At 34.3% G+C, this 21,296-nt stretch overlaps 1 long non-coding RNA gene across 2 annotated transcripts in view; it reads right to left on the bottom strand.

Annotated features, from left to right (window-relative positions):
* The window catches only part of LOC149267816 (uncharacterized), a 34,843-nt gene that overhangs the window by 12,224 nt on the left and 1,323 nt on the right, over window positions 1–21,296 (bottom strand). For both annotated transcript variants that reach the window (XR_016271383.1, XR_016271384.1), the window contains exon 3: window positions 3,528–3,575. This is a non-coding gene — a long non-coding RNA (uncharacterized LOC149267816). The remainder of the gene's footprint in view (window positions 1–3,527; window positions 3,576–21,296) is intronic.

The following is a 21,296-nucleotide window of genomic DNA, read 5'->3' as shown; positions in this document are numbered from 1 at the left end:
TCGTGGAATAACCCTTACCTTAGTAGGTCTTAGAACCAAAGAGGAATACTTTGGGCTTCCCTTTCGGAAGAGAATAAGTCTGGCAACAATAGTAAGAGAGAGAAAGTAAGAGATAGACCAGATGATTGTGGAACCACCCTCACCTAAGTAGGTCTTAAACCAAAAAGGATCCTGAGGGCTTCCCAAGCCATATAAAATAATAAATATCGGTAATATAATACAATTAGTAATTCAAGTAATTCTATAACAGTAAACGCAATAACAAAGTGGTAATACACATAACACATGTAATGCAAAACAAGTAATAATTCAATGAAATAATATAAAAGAAATAATATTCACGTCAACTATTTAACTATTCAACTATTTCAGCTATTTGTTTGATTTAAAAAAGGTGTTACGACCATGAGAGAACATTACTAATATATTTATCTCCACAGCAAGCAATTCAACGAGACGATTGTAAATATTTCCTTATGACTACTGGAAACGGTAAACAGTAGCAGCTTGAAAACAATGAAAAGTTGATTTAATGTAGGAAATTAGATCAGCATAGTAGGCCTTGCGTCGAATTGAATTGAAAGAAATCCGACAAAAGGTTAAAAATTAAAAAAAAAAAATAAAATAAAATAAAAAAAATAACTGAAATAAATAGAAGAATAATATAGCAAGAATAAAATAGAAGAATAATAACGGGTAACAAGTAAAATGGAAAATATTAATGGAACGTTTCAAGGGTTAAGCGCGGCAATAAGCGTGTTGGCCGATCAATTTTCGAGTCTCAAGGAAGATTTGAAGCAATTGAATAGGAAAGTGGATCGTTTGGAAAAGGAAGATACTAATGAGTCTCTCATAGAGGAACAAACCTCACTGGCCCGTCCACGTTCGGAGCTTGAATTAAATGAAATTTCGTCATTGCCGGACTGTGTTAAAGTGTTGCCGACAATTGAGCGAAACCCTTCAGAATATGCCTCGTGGGTAAACAGGATCGAGTCCGTACTTGAAGATTATTCTATTATCAAGGAAAAACCACTATATCGCTCAATAATTTTACATATACGAGAGAAAGTAATTGGAGATGCCGATATTTCACTGTCATCGTACGGTGTACAAAATGATGATTGGCCTGAAATGAAGCGAGTTTTACGATTGCATTATGCTGATAAAAGGGATGTTCGAACTTTGGAATATGAATTGAATCAAATGATTCAAGGCAACAGCGACATGAAAACATTCTATAAACAGGTTAAAAGTCACTTTTCTTTAATTTTACAGGCCTTAAAAGCAAGCGAGCAACGAGTCGCAGTATTGCCCGCATTAATAGAATCATATAGAGATAGAGCTTTGGATGTTTTCATAAGGGGACTAAACGGTGACCTACCGAGGATGTTAGCAGTTAGCAAGCCTAAAAATTTACCGGAGGCTTATGCCATTTGTGTGAATTTACAGAATATTTCATTAAGAAGTAATGGTGCAAAAAGGACATATATGCCTCGTAGAATAAATGATTATCAACAAACAAGATTCGTGACTCATCTTCATGGGAGTGGCCAAAGACCAATTTTTCAAGATAGACGACCGATAAATACACGAAACTATTCGGCTCCAAGGGCAGCAACTACAAACCATACTGGCGATTCAAATCTGAACAAAATTAAGAGAGATGGAGCTGTCAAACGAAATCTGAATGATGGAATAAATCCATTCTCTAAGATGCAAAGAGTGAACCATATGGACACTGTGATATCTTTTTATCGAGGATAATCGATAAATTTATTTAGTCTTGTCTCAAGACTATATCGACTCATCGTCGCCCTGATCAAGAATAAATAAACTTTAGGGGTCTGCCACATCTCCTTCTGCCTTTTTAATGGGTTCAGGGTATAACAAGGCGTCTCAAATATCTTCTCCGCCAAACATCTCTAAATTGGAGTTTAGATACTCTCTGTTCACTATAAACCCCATATTAATACGCTTACCTCAAACAGTAGTGAAAATTTCTTGATTTTCCATAATCGCCACTCACCGATCTACTTTATTGATAAAACTTCAGCACAACCAATCTTGCATAAATAGAATTCTTCTGCTCTCTTGACTCCAATCTTACTTGACTTGGGCTCTTGACTTCTGATCTCACTCCAAACAATGGTCCATCTCATAATTCGCTTTTTCGGGCGACAGCCATCCCAACACTCGGACCGCATACTCAGAAAGAATGATTCGCTGAATATGTACACTTTCGAGCCTCTGAGTATACTCTATACTCAGGAAAATGCAGCTAAATACGCTGCAGCTCACCAACAAAAATATACAAAATAAAAAAATAAAAATGTTTCAAAATAGGGCATACAAAAAAAAAAAAAAAAAAAAAATCCAAAATAGGCCGTACAAAGAAAATTGGAACTTTTCAATTCAATAAAATTAAAAAAAAAAAAAAAAAATGTTTCAAAATAGGCCATAAAAAAAAAATATATATATATATATGTATATCCAAAAAAAAACATAAAAAAATTGTTGCACAACAAGCAATACAAATAAAAAAATAAAAAAAAACAAAAAAAATACAAAATAGGCCGTACAAAAAAAAAAAATTAGAAAAAAAGGAAGTTTGAACTCAACGAGAGCCCGAAGGAAACTGAATGCTTATGCCTTATGTTGGCTACCCAGTCGATTTTTACGGAGCAGGGTCGCAATGACGATAGATTTTAGAAATGTGCCCCACTATGATAATCTTTATCGATAGATGTTACTCAGATAGAGTACAGCATTCGTTGCATATGTACGCCTTCGATCCTCTGAGTATACTCTATACTCAGGGAAATGCAGCTAAATACGCTACAGCTCACCAAGAAAAAAAAAGAATTTAACAAAAAAATAATTATAACAAAAAAATGTTTTCAAAAACAGGCCATACAAAAAAAAAACAAAAAAAAAAACAAAAAACAAAAAAAAAACAATATTTATATCCAAAACAAATATACAAAAAAAAATATATAAGAAAAAATTTTCGCAATGCAGGACACATATAAAAAAAAAAGGAACTTTAATACACTTCAACAAATTCTTCAATAAACAAAAAAAAAAAAAAAAGGAAGTCTGAGCTCAACGAGAGCCCGAAGGAAACTGAATGCTTTTGGCTTATGTTGGCTACCTAGTCGATTGCTACGGAACAGGGTCGCAAAGACGATAGGAGATTTTAGAGATGTGTCCCACTATGATAATTTTTTATCGATAGATGTTAAGAGGAGTTAACAACAGTTAACAAAAAAATAACCACCTCAGCAAGGGTTACCTGAAAGGTGGAATTGTTACATCGACTTTAAATAATTCGAATAATTCAATGATATTAATATTTCAATAAAAAAGAATAGGCAAAGTGAATTAACTGAACTGAACAGCTGGACACCAGTCTTTATCCGCAATATTACATATGTATTAACTTAAGCTAACAGCTCACATATTTTGCAAAGTAAAAATCTGAGGAAATACTTTTAACTACTATAAATATATAAATATGTTTACGGTACCTTTTTTCCAATACAAAATCTAATTGTTTCTCCAGCTCATACTGCAAGCTGAAAAAAGAGGAGAAAAGAAAATCATTGTTAAAACACATTTGAAATCACTTCGATTTGCTTATGCTAATAGTCTAATTATTACGCCCTAATTGCGACCAATAGATGTTTACGCTCATTCACGAATCTGAAGTGACTATTTAAGCTTTGTGCAATGACCTTATTGCTATCCATCTGTCCGCTATGGAAGCTACAGATTAAAAATTTTAAACATACATACATACACCTTCAAATAAGGTGTTAGGATTTTCCCGGTATGAATTCAGTGCAAAGCACTTGCAATTTTGAATGAATACCCGCGTTGACAACTCAAATTGAAAAATATATGGCGAATCTATGCTCAGTGGAGCAAATAGGCAGAGCTGCATCTTTTACAGTTTCGAAAGTAGAAATTTTCACGACTAAATTACTATTAATATGCCCTATTGATAAATAAATATTCTGCAGTCGCAACATGCTTATTAATTTTCAATAAATATATATTGGGTTTCAAAATTTAATGGAACAAAATTTAAATGCTGGCTCCCGCACTCATAGATAAAACAAAAAAAAAAAACAACAACAAAAATACTTCAATAAAATAGAAAAAGAAACAGGAGCTGTCGAGCTTAATTGACTGCTTCATACTCGTTCAATGCCGAATACGAGCCACATTTATTGAAGACCATACTTGACTGACCCATCTGGCAGCCTTATATCTTCTGACAGAGATGCCAGATATGCTTTTTTAATCCAAAGAGGACAAATCAAAAGCGAGTAAGTCGATCAGATGCTCAGATCAGATATTGCTCTACAGTCTCAATAGACGTCGCCAATGATATTCCAAAATCGGTCAACTTTGGAACAAATTCAGCATGTCTGATGAGGCTAATTTCTTATTGAATGGGTCGGTAAATAAGCAAAATTGCCGTATTTACGCAAATGAAAATCCTCACGTAATTCAAATGGTTCCTCTTTACAACTACAAAATAACTATTTGGTGCGGCGTTAGCGCGAAACCTATAATTGGGTCGTTTTTCTTCGAAAATAAAGATGGTCAAGCTGCTGCCGTCAATCAGGAGCGTTATCGCGATATGATAGCAATTTTTGTTATGCCAGTTATTCGTCGAAAGCGTGTGAGGAGGTTCTGGTCTCGACAAAACGGCGCTCCACAGCACACAGCTCGCATCCCAATCGATTTATTAAAGAAATTCTTTTCTCGTCAACATAAATAAGTTGTGTTTGTTTTTGATATAAATAAATAAAAGACAGGAGTCCGTCGAATATGGACAACCCTGTATATATATCAATATTATTTTATAGGTCTAGACAGGTATATGAATAGGAATTTTAGAGGACTTGTCAAACTTTGAGATATAGATGTAGCCACGCCCCTAGTTTGCATATTATATATATATTATTGTGTATTACATGTATTATTTTATTTTTTAATTTGATGTTTATATGTTATACATCTTATCCGATCTTAAAACACATATACTCTCTTGTTCACATGTGCCGAACGAGTAAAAAAACGTAGAGCTGGCAGCGTAATTAAAAATTGTTATCAATTTCAATGGCTAATTGTGGTGTATTTGTAACGGCTTTTGTATGCGTATGTGTAACTGTTTATATAAAGTTGTGTGAGTTCAGCGACTGGTCAACTCTTTGTATACAGATGCATAGATTACAAAGCATGCTGCCCAAATACCAAATGCGAGCACGAACTACAGACAACAGACAACAGACTATAGAACAGATACAGGTATAGGTAAAAGTACTGGCACAGGCACAAAGGTACACTTACAGTGGACAGGTTATTAGATAGGAATTTAAATAAAATAAAAGCAAAGCAAGTGAAAAGAGAGCATCAAAGAACTTTTCAATTGGATACCCTGTAAAATTGAGCTTTAAATTAGCATAAACAAATTTGTGTTAAAAAGGGCGAACCTAATGAAAATGTCCAAATTGTAACAGACAGAAGGGGCTGAGCCGCTGATGCCTTCAAATTTGACTTTTTGCCCTTGACTAATGCATATCAATGGAAATTAGGGTTGTCGAAAATATATCAAAATATTAATATATCGATTTATTTTTGTATAAAAAATATAACTACATCGGAATATTTTTTTTTGCCTAAATATCTAATATTTTTTGAGACATTTTTGACCTATTTGAGTGAACCAAGCGAAAAGTACAAATTATTCCGGCTTTAAAAACGGAGCATCCAAATGCAATTTGTGCCTTAAAGTAATACAAACAAGTACCTAAAACATCAAATATGGCATACGAAAAAAAAAAAACTATGATAATTTTGAATACCGAATGCTGGAGTTAAGCGGTCTTTTATCATATAAATATGAAATACTTATTCTTTTTATTGGGACAAACTACAAATTTTTTGTAGGAAAAAAGTTTTTTAAAAAAATCGAAAAATATTGATATATCAATATTTTTAATGTTGCATATCAAATATGATATTGATATTTTTTCAAAACTTAAAATATCATCGATACGATATTCTAAAAATATTCAACAACCCTATTAGAAATGCGAAACTGTATTTTTAGGCGAAAATGTCGCCAAATGTATTCAAAAACAATATACCCTTTAACTAACGTGAAAAAGCTAAGTAAATTTTGGTAAATATTATCAAAATTTGTGACGCATAAGCCATGTGAACACATGTTTGGCTAACAATAAAGCATAGTAGGCATATAGGTGGGTGTGTGTTTGTCTGGGTGTATGTATGTGACGTTATATTCAATTGTTGTTGACTGTTGCAAACTGTTAGCATAGAGTGAAGATGCAGGCATATATACATACGGACAATAAACACATACACAAACACACACACATATAAATATTTATATATATGTGTATATTCAGTCTACTGTCGGGTTATTACCGCTCATTTCTACCCTTGAACACCTCTAACAGGCCAAACTAATATACCCAGGATAATGGTAGATATATCAACAACTTTCCGAGTTTTTTAGATAACGTTGTCTTTTTCAATTAAAATTTTTCGCCTGAATATATTGAAAAACTGCAAGTCTGAAAATCCCATTACTTCTTCACATTCGAGCATTTATATTGCTTATTGCATTTCAAATAAACTTTTTCTCCAAAAATCCAAAACTGAAATCCGATTCTTGTTGATTGAAAGTTAGTTCAATTTCAATCAACAGGAATTGGATTTGAGTTTGGACCTTGTGTTATAAAATTAGACTTCAGTATTTTACGTAATAGTTGTGTAAGTGTATTTAGTTAGTTTAGTCTTAAGTTGGCTATGCATTTTCTGCTCGCAGCATAACTTTCATAATTAATTTATCGGACAAATTAAGTTGTCACTTGTCCTAGCGGCTGACACACGAGCCTATTATGACGCAGACGCAAACTGCACACACATGAAACCCTATTAATATACGTAAGTGTATTGGGCTAGGGCGGGAAAAGTTAGAGAAAACTCCATTAGCTGATGTGCTTGGCTTTAGACAGCAAAATCCAAGTTTAAATTCAGTCATTCAGTTTATGTCAAGCTACTTGGTTATTAAACAAGTAAGAAGGCTATAGTTGAGACTGCTCGACTAGGAGATACCCTGGACCCTCCAAGCTTTCAAAACGTGTTCATAATGTTCAAGTTTATGTGAACAAGTATCTAGTACTAATTGGTGGCAAAGGGGGTATCCAAAATCTGTACATTACAAAATCTTTATATTCATCAAATGTATACACAGTAAATTTGAAGTCTCCACGTCTAATAGTATTTAAATTAGATTGAAAAAAATAAATAAATTTATCGATTATCCTCGATAAAAAGATATCAAATGAGAATTTCTGCTCTATAGATCTTATACTTCTGAGATCTAGGCGTTCATACGGACGGACGTACGGACAGACGGACAAGACTATATCGACTCATCGTCGCCCTGATCAAGAATAAATAAACTTTAGGGGTCTGCCACATCTCCTTCTGCCTATTAAATACTTTTAACAAAACATTTTTAATGGGTTCAGGGTATAACAAGGCGTCTCGAATGTCTTCTCCGCCAAACATCTCTAAATTGGAGTTTAGATACTCTCTGTTCACTATAAGCCCCATATTAATACACTTACCTCAAACAGTAGTGAAAATTTCTTGATTTTCCATAATTGCCACTCACCGATCTACTTTATTGAAGAAACTTCAGCACAACCAATCTTGCATAAATAGAATTCTTCTGATCTCTTGACTCCGATCTTACTTGACTTGGCTCTTGACTTCTGATCTCACTCCAAACAATGGTCCACCTCATAATTCGCTTTTTCAGGCGACAGCCATCCCAACACTCGGACCGTATACTCAGAGGGAGTGATTCGTTGAATATGTACGCTTTCGAGCCTCTGAGTATACTCCATACTCAGGAAAATGCAGCTAAATACGCTGCAGCTCACCAACAAAAATATAAAAAATCAAAAAAAAAAAAAATGTTTCATTCCATATACAAAAAAAAAAAAAAAAAAAAAAAAACCAAACAAAAAAAATCCAAACTAGGCCGTACAAAGAAAATTGGAACTTTTCAATTCAATAAAATTAAAAAAAAAAAATTCAAAATGGACCATACAAAAAAAAAAAAAAAAAAAAAAAATGAAAAAATATATGTATATGTATATCCAAAACATATACCAAAAAAAATTGTTGCAAAACAGGCCAAACAAATAAAAAAAAATTAAAAAAAAAAAAAAAAAAAAATAGGCCATACAAAGAAAATGGGAACTTTTCAATTCAATAAAATTAAAAAAAAAAATTCAAAATAGGCCATAAAAAATATATTTATATATATATATATATATATATATATATATATATATATATATATATATATGTGTGTGTGTATATGTATATACGAAAAACATATACAAAAAAAAAATTGTTGCAAAACAAGCAATACAAATAACAAAAAAAATTTAAAAAAAATCCAAAATAGGCCATACAAAAAAATTAGAGCTTTTCAATTCAATAAGACAAAAAAAAAAAAAAAAACGAGAGCCCGAAGGAAACTGAATGCTTATGGCTTATGTTGGCTACCTAGTCGATTATTACGGAGCAGGGTCGCAATGACGATAGGAGATTTTAGTGATGTGCCCAACTATGATAATTTTTATCGATAGATGTTACTCAGATAGAGTACAGCATTCGTTGCATATGTACGCCCTCGATCCTCTGAGTATACTCTATACTCAGGGAAATGCAGCTAAATACGCTACAGCTCACCAGGAAAAAAAAAAATTAACAAAAAAATAATTATAACAAAAAAAATTGTTCAAAAACAGGCCATACATAAAAAAAAAAAAAAAAAAAAAAAAAAAAAAAAAACAATATATATATCCAAAACAAATATACAAAAAAAAAATATATATAAGAAAAAATTTTTCCAATGCAGGACACATATAAAAAAAAAGGAACTTTAACACACTTCAACAAATTCTTCAATAAAAAAAAAAAAAAAAAAAAAAAAAGGAAGTCTGAGCTCAACGAGAGCCCGAAGGAAACTGAATGCTTTTGGCTTATGTTGGCTACCTAGTCGATTCCTACGGAACAGGGTCGCAAAGACGATAGGAGATTTTAGAGATGTGTCCCACTATGATAATTTTTTATCGATAGATGCTAACAGGAGTTAACAGAAAAATTAACACCTCAGCAAGTGTAAGCTGAAAGGTTGGATTGCCACATCAAGTTTAGATTGCTAGGAATTAATTGTCATTACATAATGCTGCTGAGCCGAATAATACAATGATATTAAAATTTCAATAAAAAATCGTTTAAAAAAAATAGACAAAGCGTAATTTAAAAAGCTTTACAGTAACTGAACAGCTGAACAACAGACTTTTTCCGAAATATTTCAATCGAGTAGAAAAAATTGCATATCTGTTACTGTTAACGCCAGATCCCAATAACAAGAATTGCTTTTGCCACACCATACCATGTGATGCTATTAACAGCATTCGGTTAATAACACAACCCCAACACCAGTTCTCCTACTGGTTCGCGGTACTTAGCGCCCCCGCGCCTCCCCTCTACTTGTCGCTTTCCTCTCCTGGTAATGACACTTTGGTACACATCTATTACAAATATTTTATATGGATGCACAGCTTTCATCCCACAAATAAAGACGAGGAAACTACAACCCGGTCTTTTTACTTATCGGCGACGCCACCACTCTAACAGTTACCTTAAGCTAACACCTCACATATTTTGTAGGTTTAAAAGTGTTCAAGTTAGGCTGACAAAACAAAATAAATTTTTCGATAAATCTCGATAAAAAAATGATCGGACGAGTTATCGAAAAAATATGATACGCTGCGTATGGTATACTCTTATAACTTCTGAGATCTAGGCGTTCATACGAACGGACAGACGGACAAGGTTACATCAACTCAGCTCGTCATGCTGACAAATATATATACTTTATGGGGCCTCCGATGATTCCTTCTGCCTGTTACATACTTTTCATTTTCAATGGGTTCAGGGTATGACAAGTAAGGGTGTTCGCGTTAGCACTAACCGACTGGGACATACCAGGTAACTCTTCTAACTTTCTATCTACATAATGTTGTTTTTAAGGGAATAATGATAATGACAATGACAGAAAATGATTGTTTATAAATGAAATTCCTTAACTTGAGCGTGAGTTCTCTACAAACGCCCTTAAATAAATTGACGTGAATACGCATAATGCCAAGGCAAAGAGAGCCTATGTAAGGCCTAGATAGGTTAAGTTGCTCTTAGCAAAAAATCGAATCGATTTGAACCCAATACCAAATATTTTAAAACCAAAAAGCAAATCTTGTCCCATTCATTTGCGATTCATGTCGCGTCTGAACGTTTTTTGCTTGCTTGTCTTTGGCATTTTTGACTTGATCCAAAATAGTTCGATGTTAAAGGTGTTAAATGACGACCACAACAAAATCGCAAGTGAATAATACAAATTTACAAATTGGTTCAGGTTTACGGTTACTCAATTTGTAGGCCAAACATTTTAAATGGAGCTGCGCGGGAACTGGAGGCAAGCAAATTTAGATGAACTGTCATCGTATGGAATATTGAGTTGCATACATAAATTTATATTTTTATGGATTATTTCTAGAAGTTGACCTGAGTCCCCGGGCCTGCCGCATTTTGTCATAAAAAGTTTCATGCACAAATTGAAATTTTCCTTTTTATTTCTTTTGTTTTTTTTTTTTCGGCAGCTCATCGAAGCGTTACTATAATCACTTTTTTGCATGCAGACACACCCACCAACACGCACATTGCCACACACCTGCGTGGAGCTTTACCAGTTTCACAGTTGGAGTTGTACTTTGTACTCATGTCTGGAATTTCCAATTCTCAGTTAACAAAGCAACTTACTTGTCCTCTCTTGCATTTTTGCTTCGAGCTCTTCTCTGCGTTCCCCCTAGTACACCACCCCCTTTATCTGCTTTTCAGTCCTCTAGTCCTACTGCTCTTCTGCCTTCCTTCCATTCTTTCTTCTCCCTTCTTCTCTGCTTACACTCTATCCTCTTTTCCGCCTGTGTCATCACTCTCTCTTCGCCCCCTTTCTACTTCTTGCTCTTCCCTCTCCCTCATCAACGACCGCTCCCTGCACTAACTCTGTGTCTCCTTCCCTATCTCAACTGTCGCCTGTCACCTATATGGTCTACATCCACCCACCCTTGCTCTCTCCTCTTCATCTTCATTTTTTCTTTCTTTATTCATCTACTTCCTCTTTCTATTCTCCTTCTCCTCCACTCCCAAGGTCCCTTTCCACCGTTTTTCAATTTTATATTGCTCTCTTTATCAATCTTTAAAACAATTTAACAAGTCACATTTTCTTTATCGCCTTTATAATTTCCCAACATTTTTCATTCTCATCTGGCATATAGATCTATTATCAATAGCACTTCAGCATTATAATACCATTTTTTCTGTTTCGATGCATGAATCGTCTGTCTTATTTACTCAGCACAATGCCATATAGGTATTACAATAATTCTCTCTCTTTACACATTCCAGTCGAGAGACGATTCTCTCCAGCTCTTATCAAGCTTGCATTACGTAGCATTGATAGGGCACATATGCCCTATAAAATGAACCAACGATGCGGCCGTAATCAAAAGTCAAAGTCACCAAAAGGCAAACTCTACCAACCCCTCTCCCTTAACTCAACCACGCCCACAATCTACCAGCCATCCCGCTGACTTCAGCAATTTCCAGTTCCGAATCTATGAAGCGCCGCTGCAATTCAACTTTTTGCTCAATTTTTTCTATATATCGATATATATATATATATATAAATATATATATATAAATATATACTATATACCATATAAGTATTGGGGGTATACTCGTACTTTCGTTAATTACGTTGCCCAAGCACTTGACCATATAATCGATGTATAATGAAAATGCGTTGCTTGCATCTTATCATTTCTTTTGCGTTTTATTATTTTTCCTTATTTGTTGTTGATTTTTTTGTAAATTTTTTGTTGGGGACACAAAAATAGCAACTCACCAGAGAACATGAGAGAGACAGGGAGAGAGTGAGAGAACCGGTTGTAAAAACTTGGCTGTGGGCAAGGCAGGGAAAATATACATATATCGCCATCTACATATATATATATATAAATATATTGATATATATATATATATATATATATATATATATATATATATATATATATATACATATTATGAACTATGCGACAACAGGTCCAACATTGTTGCGATTTTAACAACAAAAAGTGGTTTGCTCCAGTCCCCAACTTTGGCCATGTCCGCTCTTTGCCCCGCTTAAGGTCGTCTGTAGAACGGAACCCGGAGCCAACGAATGAGATGCGCAAGAATGATAATGAGAAAACCAGCCGAGCAACGTTCTCGATATATCGCAAATGATTATTACGCACCAACATGATCATCATCATCATGATTGCCGGCAAACATCGATGACGCCGGCCCAGGAATGTGCCAAGCCACCCACCTTCTCCCTCTCACCCACTCCCTCTGTATCTCTCTCTCTCTCTCTCTCACTCTCTCGCGGCAAAAACAGCAGGCGAAACAAGTTTCGCTCAGTGAGCTGCGATCTACGAGCCGCATCGCATATACTGTCAAGATCGTTCATAAACAGACCAAAGATCGAATCGGATGGTATGGTCTGGTCTGGTATTATAAACGGGGTTGCCGCGAGGGGCCGGGACAACAGGCGGAAGACAGGTGCAACGCATTGCACATGCAACAACTGCCAACTGGCAACAACTGCCAACTGGCTTACAGGTTGTTCGCTTGCTCAGTACATGCTGTGCCAAAAGGTACCGAAGATCAGGTTTCTGTTTAGGGATTATCATGGAATATCACGTGCAGAGTGTAACCAATTATTTAACACATAACGCGCATTCAACAAGAAATTAAAAAACGAATTCCAAAATTTGATAACAAACTATGCAATAAGTGAATGAGATGTACTAGGTGGTACAGAATTAGCTTTAAGATCTGTTAAAATAAGCAAAGCTAATAGCTATAGAAATCAGAGCTTAATCCTCAGCTGATTCCATATATTTTAATAAAGAACAAACTTGACTTTCTGTCAAGATTAGCCACTGATTCCAGAACAAGTTTAAAGATGACAAAAATTAGAAGATCAGAATTATAGTTTAAATAAAAAGGTGCGAATTCAAATTACGCTAAGTCAATGATCTTGAACTGATTTCAGACAGATAAACAAATCAAATTAAAAAAAAATAAAATAAATAAATAAATCATATAACATCTGTTAAATTCGGCTCTTAATAAAGGTATATACAAGCTAAAGAACATATTAGGATCTAGAAAGAAATTCAGCTGTATATATATAGTCCAAGCATATGGGGCACTATCTAAATATATTATATACATATACATATATGTATACTCTAAAAATACTATAGATTTATTTGTTTAAAAGATGGAATCAGCTGATTCAGATTAGTTCCGAACAATATGCTGTAAAATCCCTTGAAGTCATTTAAATTACTGTCAAATATATTTAGATCAGTCAAGTTACATATATAACTCTAAGCTATATGAATGTTGATAAACCATTTCAATATGAATACGTAGAGTACATGGTATGCTAATACAATCCGATTCGTAGATATATGTACATATATGACTAGCGACGTGCGTAAATGAAAATCGAAATTAAAAATCTCTCGAGTCGATTTGCTCTGCTAAGCAAAAAATCGCCCGCGCAATGCGCTTTCAGTGCTTAAGTGTTATATTGTTTAAACAATTTTTGTAGTTAAAAAAACATTAACCAACAGCAACAACAACAACAACAACAACAGCTAAATACCAGACCAGCAATAGTTGGAAAAAAAAACACCCGAAGATTTAAATTCAATATAAACTAAAAACATCAGAATATGAAGAAGAAGAATCAGCAGCAGCACAGACGTTTACACAAACAATTTATCGTTCTTATTAGTATTGCTAAGTAAAATATCGACAATTTTCATGTTTGCCTAGCTCCCCATTAAAGCTGATCGATAGCTAGGGTATATTGACGATAGCTAGGCATATTGTCTATGTAAACAATCTTAATCAGCTCTTCTTCTTTTCTGTTTTCTTTGCCTATCAGATCATATCCTTTGTATTCTATGGGGTATAACCTAACTATTTAGTGGCTACCATTCTCCCCCGTTCTCTTTATTCTCTCTCGTTCTCTCCATATTTCTCCTTATAAATATTTTGTGTCTCTCCCTCTCTTTTTGTGGAGTTTGTCAGATTCATTTAGATCAATTGATATTTGTTTAGGAAATATACCCCATCGAAGCACCTTCGATAAGCTTTCTCCCACTCTATGTTTCTCTTTCTCCATCTCTGTGTACTTTTTCATTATCCCCTGACTTCCATTCTCATTAACTCATCCTCCTACTCCCTCTTTCCCTTTTCATTCCATCTCCCTTTCTGTCTCTCAACATCCCGCCTTTAGATCTGTTCTCATCTCTTTACAGGGTATACCCTAGCTGTTCACTCCCAATCTCTCTCACTCTCCCTGATGGCGCAACACAAACATGAAATGTGTATTTACTATTTCGTATAGCAATCGCCAAAACCAATTCTAATGCCAATTTCGACTGCACATTGCCCACATTTTTTGCGCTGATTCAGAGATTGGGGATTGTGTAACTCTGAGCGTGCTACCGCAGTTTTGTTAGACCCTTATTAAATTTGCCTTGCGCTATCCATGCTACGCATATGAGTCAATTTCTCAATTACCTTATCGCTAATAGTACTTCTTATATCGCCGGCTTATATATGAGTACTACAATACCAATTATCATTTGATAAGCGAACAAAACCTTTGTTAGTTTCGACGACAACATTTTTTTTCTTGCATTTTGTTTATATATATAATTATATACTTCTATATTATGAAATCAGACTAAATTCTTTTGGAGTTTTTTTTTTTTTAGTTAAGTCATTTTCTACATTTGTTTTTTTTTTCTCTTTTTATCCTCTCTACTCTAAAAACCTTATTCAAAGCCGAAATTGGACAAGGCTACATTATCTGTATAGATACGGAAAATTTATACGTTGGGCATATTTACAGGCGTGACTAAGCCGATTAAGTCTATATATTACATTCTTGATCAGCAGAGCTGATCGGCTGATTTTCTCTCTATAGGAGGCTGAGATAGACCCTATCAACCAATCACGTAGCTCAAATACATTTTAGATAGAAGCAAATTCATTTTAGATAAGAAGTCATGGTGTCGTATCTAGCCTAGACAGAAGCTGCAATTTATCCAACACCAAGTAAGACTCAGGAAAAAGTTCGGGGTACCCATAAGTTGTGCATAACTTCTAACGTTCGCCTATCAATAAAAGTCTTTACTTTTGATGAAACCAGCTTGTGCCTGAATCAATATACAATATGTAAAGAATGAAGCTAAAATATATCCCACAGAAACTTAAACTGAAGAAGTCCGGGTAACTTCAATTCGTGTATTATTCAGCATGTAATAAACAGCTGTAAACCTCAAGAAGTTCTAGTATCGCCTAGTCATTTACCGACGACAAGTTTTCATTTTCTTGTTTTCTCTCTAGGAGAGCTCTAGAAACTTTTCGCTAAATCATTGCATTTCTATACATATCGATTCACTATATCATTATTTTTCGCCATAATAACAATCGAGTACTACCTATTCTACAACATAACTAATTCAATATAGTATCACAATTGCAACTCTCCAGCTATTTTCTGGTAGTTAATTTTGCTTAATATCTGGTGGGACTCGCTACAGCCGTTGTTTCGCTCTATAATTGTTTTTAATATCTCTCAGCTTAATGTCTAGTTAGCAATTTTCCAATGGAAGGAAGAAGAAGAAGAAAGAAACAAGAGTTGGCCATTGCTCGTGCCACTATAATTTATGATTGGAAAAACTATCCGGCATTTCCTTCGATGCATTCGTTGGCTATATATATATATATTTTTTTCTACTTTTTGCATATTCATGAGGCATGGCAATAGATTCCAAACTTGCTTATAAATGAGATACACACACACACGTACACACACACATGCGCACACACACACATTGACTGTTGCTGTTGTTTGTAATTTTAATAACACTTAACAAACGCCTTGGACTTGGCATGAAAATTGTTGATAAATTATGTATTTAATAGTTGTTGCCCCTCCTCCTACTTCTGCTGCTTCTTCTTCGTCATCTACTCTTCATTGTTGTTGTTGTTGTTGTAGTTTGGCTGGCGCCAAAGACATAATTTTTAATTACTTTTGATCGTCGAGTTCTCAGCATAACTAGAAAAACTCGAATTTTCCGACCAACATAAAAAGTTGCAATGGAAACTTTTCGTATTGATATTAACCGAAAAGGAAAATGCTAAGGAATATATTGAAATGCTGATGGAAAATTATGAGGAAAAGCAACAAGCATGTGATAGACTACAAGCTACCCTGTATGAAATCAAAGGACAGAGAAATGCAAGGAAATTTATAAATACATATGAATACAAACAAGCAGCTGACAGACTAACAGATACCCTCTTTACAATGAAACCAACAGTTTGTAAAATTTCTGACAATAATTGGACAAAAACAATTGTGTGACACACTAGTAGATACCCTTTTTGAATGCATCAATAAAATACAGAAGTGTAAAGCTAAAATGAAATAAATCGATGAAAATGTTAAAGAAAACATCGATGGAAAAGTTCTAGCAGATAAAAAAGCTACCCAGCTATGCTATTGCTAGACATCCAGGGTATTAATATTCAAATTCTCAGTAATAAAAGTGGATTTTAGTTTTGTTGTTGTACTACTCTTTTTCGCACAAGTAAAATGTCAGGCGACGTCTTTTAATTTTAATCATGATTCAAGGATTTGATTCAATTGCGTGCACAATCAAAATTTGGATAAACGACAAGTCAAGTCAAGTCAAGTCAAGTCGAGTTGAGTTGAGTCGAGTCGACCCGAGCCGAGCTCAGCCCTTAGCCAGCTGGGAGCGGTATTCGTATACGTTATTTTCTTCTTAGCAGTTGTGCGTGTGTGTGTGTGGGGGTGTGAGGTATGTGTGACCGGGGGGTATACTCTATTACTCTATCATTATCTAATAGCTGCGCAAAACGAATTCAACTGCGAGTTGTTGAACTGTGCCTTCAACTACGAGCGAAGGCCTCCCGGCTCGACACTTTATCGCGCGTATCGTGCATAAACTCGCCAAGTCGTCGATTTGTACATATGTATGCATACATACATATATGTATCTCTATGTATATATCAAGTCAAGAGAGCTACAGCTACGTACATGTACTTAAATATGTGTATGTGTTTACGTTTGTCTGTGCTTAAATCAAGTAAACGTGTCAATCACAAAACGTCTTAGAAGTGTCAACAGCGCAACCAGCGAGAGAATCACACAAGAAACAATAAAACGATAATAATATGTTAGCTTGTAATAATAATAATAATAATACGAATCAGCGACAACAACAACAACAACGACAACAGCGGCAGCAATAACAACAACAACGATAATCAGTTAGATAAACATCTTGGATAGATAGTCACGAAGCGGGAATGCCCTTAGAATCGAGCAATGATAACGTAAGTAAAGAAGACTGCGAGGGGAATGGGATGAGAGAAAAAGAGAGGACAGTAAAAAGTGAAGGCAAGCAATAAATAAAGACAGAGAGAGAAGGAGAGAGAGCTAAGGAGAGAGAAAGGAGAAAGAGAAGGAGAGAGAGATGGATGAATAGATAGAGGAAGTGGGGGAAGAAAAAGTGAAGGCGAGGAGAAAGGGAGAAGGGAGAGTCCAAAATGTAGAGAAAATACAGAGAGAGAGAGAGAGAGAGGGAGAGAGAGAGAGAGAGAGAGAGAGAGAGAGAGACAGCGAGAGAAAGATAAATCAAGAGTAGCAAGAATATATAGAAATTTTCTAATATCAAAATGAGAAGCGACGAGGCGAGAGATAGAGAGAGAAAGCTATAGCTTATAAGGAGAAAACGAAACGGAAATCAAAAATCATATTCTCTATAAGATAGCAACAGGCGGTAATAGTGAGTGAGAATGAACAGATAGGATTAACTATACAAATTAATATACAAATGAGTTTTTCAATTAATTTTCGGATTTAAGCGTGAATTTAATATTTTCCTTTTTAAAATACTAAACTCTATATAAATCTAAAACATTCAGTATTTAAAATTCGAATGCTCGTAAGTGTAGCTTTCTTAAAATCTTACAAATTTTATATACACATGAAACGCATTTTTAGATCATATTAAGGACAATTAAAAGTTTTCCATTACATTATGAAATTTCTTCTAAAATTATACATATATATTAAGTTTTAAAGTTTCATAATAAATCTTGTGCTTTCACTGAACTACCCAAATACAATTCAAGGGTGTTGGTATTCAGTATGCATTATCTACATATATATATATTCATATAATTATATATGTATACTTTGTTTTTTTTTTTTTTCAATTATAAGAATAATAGTCACTAGTTATGCTATTTACGCACAAGCGAATCGTAATTGAAGAATTTAATCGTCATATTTGCCAATGGCAGCTGCTGAGTTCAGTTTAGATGGGAAGCCACTCCATCTATATACATACATATATTTATATTATAATACCCATTGAAAATGGTTACTCATAACGTGTAATATACCAGAGTAAGCATTCCTACATTAGGAAATAATGTACTGAACCGATATAGATATATCCGTCCGTCCCTCCGTCCGTCCGTCCGTCCGTTATGCTGTCTGTACTTTCATCTGTTTATTCGATTATCTATTTATCAGTCTATTAGTTAGCCTTTCTTACAGTCAGTCTGAGCATTTGGCAGATGAGTTGGGAGAATCTACGGCCGATTGTCTAACCGCCCGTCGATCTATATATCCGTTTGTCTTTACGTCTAAGCTGTTCATCTATTTGTTCGTCTGTTTATCCATCATTTCATTATGCCATCATTCGACATTCCATCCATTCGTTTAGTGCTCATTCAATATCATATTCCATTTTCCTTTCAGGCTGGGTATTTGCTACTCGTGCACATCTAACTGGAGGCACTCTTAATTGATTTTTTCTGTCTGTTTTTTGGAACATTTTTTTTTTTTTTTTGCTCTGGGGGCCGCTGCTGACAGAAACTAGTAAGAAGAACTACTATTTGGTGTCTGAGTGTACTCACGAATACTTTTTGAATACTTTTGGCGCTTGGCACGTGGGTGGCCGGCAAATGCGGAAGCGGCACTTGAGATGCTACACAAATGACAGACAGACAGAGACAGAGGCAGAGGCAGTGGCTCACCCTCTGCCCCTGTCTGCCTCTGGGTAAGAGTGAGAGATACTGTGTATCTGTTAACTTATAGTTCTATATGTACATATCTTGTATCTCTTAAGCATATTCGCAACGCTTTTAATGTTGATTATCATCATCAAGTGGGTGTTTCTACATGAATGAAAATATTTAAATGGCAGCGCAAAAGGCGAACCAAATCTCAGCATTCGCATCTGTATCTATGTATCTGTGAGATACACAGATGTCTATCTATATATGTATCTGTACATTTCTATATCTGTATCTTTGTTGCTTTGTCGCTGTATGCGAGCAATCGAATCAAGAGACAAACTGGGTAATTGGTTCATTATATTGTAGAAGCCAACGACATCCGCTCGTTAATGTAAATTACACAATAATTTAATATTATTATTTTTGTCGATTTTATTGTGTTTTCGTTTGTTTTTTTTTTTTTTTTTTTTTTTTTTTTGCCAATTTGTTGTCTTTACATATGCAAATAAATAAAACATCGCACAACATTGGGCTCATTTTTCTCCATCCAAAAGAGAACAAAATTTGCCAACTTAGAGCTTGGTACACTTCTTAAGTTTTTCTTTTGAAAATTGCACTTTCCAACACCGTTTCCAACGCCGTTTTATTACATACTAGTTTAAGTTGTTACGTGAACTCAACTTATTTATCTAATATTATTTCTGGAACAAAAAAAAAAAACTCATTTAAGCTAAAGCACTTCGAATTCCACAAATTATACGTTGCTTTCATGTAGAATGAGTTACAACTGGGAATATATGATTAACTATATTAGTTATCAATTGCAGTTCGTTGTTCACAATAGCAATGGTTCGATTTAAACATTGTTTGTATTTAAAGTTCTTAAATTTAGATTGTAGCTAAGTTAAATTTACATAACTCCAAATTTTATAGGAATTTCCATGATTATCTCAACTATATGATTTTGAGTTCACCGAGCATTAATTAATTAACCATGATCTGATACTCTACTCTATAGTTACAAAATCGAACTATGCGAGTGTTTACTGTATTCTAAATTTAATATTAGAAATAACTATAAAAACAAAAACAAACCAGCAAAACAACAACAAAACAAACAACAATTTGTAGCTTCTATGCAAAAAAAAAAAAAAAAAAAATCCAATTTCGAGAAGAAAAAAAATTAAGAATGGAAATGAAGAGAATAAATAAATTAAACGAATTCTTGTCGCATGCTCTTAAGAACACAGCGAGCAGATAAAGAGCGATGTAGAGCGAAAGAGAGAGAAAGAGCGTGAGAGGGAGCGGGAGAGTGAGAGAGCTGCTGATAATGCGAGCGGCAACAACAAAATGTGAAATACAATGGGAATTATCAGTGGACGGCGTGATATGATTATCAAAAGGTTTCTTCTCTTCGGATTGTTGTTGTTGCTGTAGCCGCTGGCAACGGCATTTCTCAATACACATGCTACATATGTAAAGCAGTTTATTTGCCTCACACACACATACACGAAGACACATACATATATACACATATAAATATATAACATATAATAAATATACTCTACATATATACATATGTATATGTATGTACAAAATATTTTCGACGTGCTTTGATAGTCCAGTAGAATATATAAATGCAAAAAAAAAAATTATATAAAAATAAAAAATAAAAGAAAAACAAATATAAATACAAAATAAATAAACATTGTTCTAAATGTTGCTAAGGAAAATGTCACGTTTTAATAGAGCTCACACTATGAAAAGCTTGAAGCACCACAACAAAGATGAACTAGCAAATACCCTGTAAAATGTAATCAGCTACAAAACTTGCAAAAATTAAGTGAACTTAGTTTTTAAAAGGTAAATAACTCCATGATACAATATAAATAAAATAAATAATATTTAATATATACAT

Source organism: Drosophila arizonae, chromosome X, assembly GCF_054131065.1.
Source record: "Drosophila arizonae isolate 15081-1271.41 chromosome X, UAZ_ARI_1.0, whole genome shotgun sequence".
NCBI lineage: Eukaryota > Metazoa > Arthropoda > Insecta > Diptera > Drosophilidae > Drosophila > Drosophila arizonae.
This window is presented reverse-complemented; position numbering and strand designations above follow the sequence as displayed.